The 3,174-nt window shown below is 37.5% G+C and overlaps 1 pseudogene; it reads right to left on the bottom strand.

Moving 5' to 3' along the window:
- Positions 1-229: 229 nt before the first annotated feature.
- On the bottom strand, positions 230-1,206 carry LOC102480691 (eukaryotic translation initiation factor 1A-like; annotated as a pseudogene).
- Between the last annotated feature and the right edge of the window lie 1,968 nt (positions 1,207-3,174).

Here is a 3,174-nt window from a genome sequence, read left to right as displayed (position 1 = left end):
GAGAATGGAGGAGAAGGGATTGCGGCGTGACCATCCCCCCTCGGGGGTGATTTCTCGCTTTCTGTCTCTATGTCTCTCTCTGTCTGTCTGGTGAGTGCAAGCGCCCTATAGCAAAAACCTCTCCAAAAAATAAATAAATAAATAAATAAATAAATAAATAAGTGATTGCCAAAATTACAAATATAGAACAATCATCACAAAACTTGTAATGTGAAACACAGAGTTGAATTTAAATATCAATATCTTCATCATCTCCAATATCATCAAACTAGATTTCATCATCATCTTCAGGACCAAATGTATCTGCTTCACTGAATTTAGAATGTTCTGGAAGCTTGCTTATGTCATCAGAGTTCTAGCCTCATCTCCATTGTACTTTAAAATTACATCTACTTAGCTATCCTGACATTCTCACAACCGACCAATATAATGTCTGCAGTATTTATTCAAACCTTTTTTCTTAATTTTCCTCTGATATGATGTAACCTCTTCACACCATGAAAAGACATTGCCTATATCCGTCCATTTCTCAACATCTTGATTACTTGAGCATACTCTTGTCCATCTTCCTTAAACACCAACACTCTTATTCAGATTCATTCTCATTCTTACCCTTGCTGCCTGTTTTTACCTCCTCTATCTTTATTCTTGAGCACAGTGGTGACCTCTCAGAGCCTTCAACTTCTTATAGGTGGTTTTTTTTCTTGTATTTTTTGTTTTGTTTTGGTCACAATTAGGACTTTTTATTTGTCACTATTAAAAGCCTGAACTTTAAGCAGATTCTTGAACTGGTGGTTCATATCCATCAACTTGTTCAATTTTGGCACCCGTCTCATCCCCAGTAGCTTTACCAGAGCAATTACCTTCACCATGAAGCTCTATGAGTCTTCCCAATTGGAACTTGGGTTTCTTCAGCATTTTTACTTTTCTGACAAAGACATCATGGAGAGGGTAGATGGATTGGCAAGCCTTGTATATGTCTTTTCCAGTGCTGTCTGGAATCAGTTTATTGACCACTTCTTTCAAGTCATTTGTCTACACCTCCCGGGTCATGATTTCCATCATCTTCTTCCAGATTTGGCCAACCTGCAGATGCTGGGCATGAGTCTTCTGTATCTGATTCTTGTGTTTTTTAGAAAATCCAACACAGAAGAGATGAAGCGAATAACCATCAGTAGTCTTGACATCGACATGAGCTTCAATCATGGTCTCCCATTTTTTGACCATGGAACACATTTTGCCATGGGTGAGAACACATCATGCCATGGAAGTTAGTCAGGCAGTTTTGGGCCTGAACATCCTCAGTAATTAGCTTGAATTTCCTAAATGCAACTTTGTCATTCTGCAGATCTACAAGGCTCACTTCAAACACACGGCCCTTAAAGGTTATGGGTCTACAGATTTCTGTTGTGTTTTTTGTCTGGTTTTGGTATTAGGGCAATGCTGGCCTAGTAAAGTGAGATTGGGAGGATTCCTACCGTTTTAACTTACAATAGTTTGAGAAGAATCGATGTTAAATCTTTAAAGAGTTTTGTTTTATGGTGTTTTCTTGTTGTGGTTTTTAGAATTCAGCAGTGAAGTCATCAGTCCAGAGTCTTAACTATCATGCCACCCAGCAGCCCCAGTATAATTTCTATTTCTCTAAATTTTTTGAGAATTGTTTCATGGCCTAACATAACAACCTATCGTGGAGAATGTTTCATGGGTTGATATGAAGACTATGTATTCTGCAGGTTCTGTAGATGTGTTAGATTCATTTGGTCTATAGTGCAGTTTAAATTTCTTTGTTGATTATTTTTGTATAACTTGCCCCACGCTGATTAGGGTGTTGACATCCCAACTATTATTGTATCAGGTCCATCACTCTCTTTAGTTTCAATAATATTTGCTTTGTATATTTGGGTATTCCAGTGTAGGTTCACATTTATTTACAACTGTTACTATCTTCTTGTTGAATTGATCCCTTTTATCATTATATGATGACCTTGTTTCTCTTGCAATTTTTTCAATTAAAGTCTAACTTACTTGATGTAAGTATAGCTACACCTGCTCATTTTCCATTATTGTTTGCATCAAAGATCTTTTCACCTCCCATCACCTTCAATTTCACTCTATGGTCTCTACCAGTGAAATGAGATTTTTGTAGGCAGCATATGGTTAGGTCTCAGTGTTTTTTAGCCATTCAATTAGTCTGTATCTTGAGATTGTGGATTATTTTTCTTTTCGTTGTTATCATCCATGTTCTTTTTTTTTCATCTACTAATTCTAACATGGTTCATCTTCGAGTTCGGATCTGTTTTCCTTAAATATTGTCACATTTTCCTGTTTCTTCTTAAGGCTGAGTACTTTCAGCTTGTATCCTGGACATTTTGAATATCAGGTTGTGAAACTGTGTGTACTATTAAAATCCTCTGTAGAACGCTGAATGCTATGTTAATGCTAAGCAATTAACCCAGTTTGGCTTAAAGTGCAAGTTCTTTCTCCCTTTCTGTAGTTTGTGGCTTCAATATCAATTCAGCTTCCAAAACTTTTGTTATGCTGTTGAATCTATCCATTCACGTCCAGCACAGTGGTAAACCAGGCTCATGCCAGTCATACACAGAATAAAAGGACTCCCTTCTGTACTTCTTTCCATTCTGGGATTATCCCCACACTCTCTGGATCCCAGAAGCAACTTTTCCCATATCTCTACCAAAAAAGAAGAGAAAAACTCCTCCCTGGGTTTTTAGCTGCCTGTGCCACCAGCATGCAGTTCCACATGACTGGGATGATTCTTGGGGCAAAGCACTGAGGGAAAAAAGAGAACAAGAAATACAAAAAGGGATTCCTATTTCTATATCTTGGCCTGAGGGGTGAAAACAAAATCCAACAAATGAAAAACAAGCATTGTCCCTACACTTTCTAGCTTGCAGGATCTCCTTTCTTTGTATTCTAGCAAAAAAATATGGGATGGGTGGGGAGGAGGTCTTTAAAGTTTCTTCTGTTTCTTGCTCACTATGCAATTCTGCCACTGGGATTTCCTTGAGTCAAATATGAACAGAGAGTAAAAAGAAAATAAAAATGGGCAAGTCAGTGCACTTCAACTATTGACTTATCTTTCCCAATCAACCTGCTATTGTTTCTAAGCCATAAAGTAGGTCCTTTTACTATTTTACAATGGGTTTTAGTATTTAC

The sequence above is a fragment of the Tupaia chinensis genome, unplaced genomic scaffold (assembly GCF_000334495.1).
Source record: "Tupaia chinensis unplaced genomic scaffold, TupChi_1.0 Scaffold000272_1, whole genome shotgun sequence".
Taxonomy (NCBI): Eukaryota; Metazoa; Chordata; class Mammalia; order Scandentia; family Tupaiidae; genus Tupaia; species Tupaia belangeri.
This window is presented reverse-complemented; position numbering and strand designations above follow the sequence as displayed.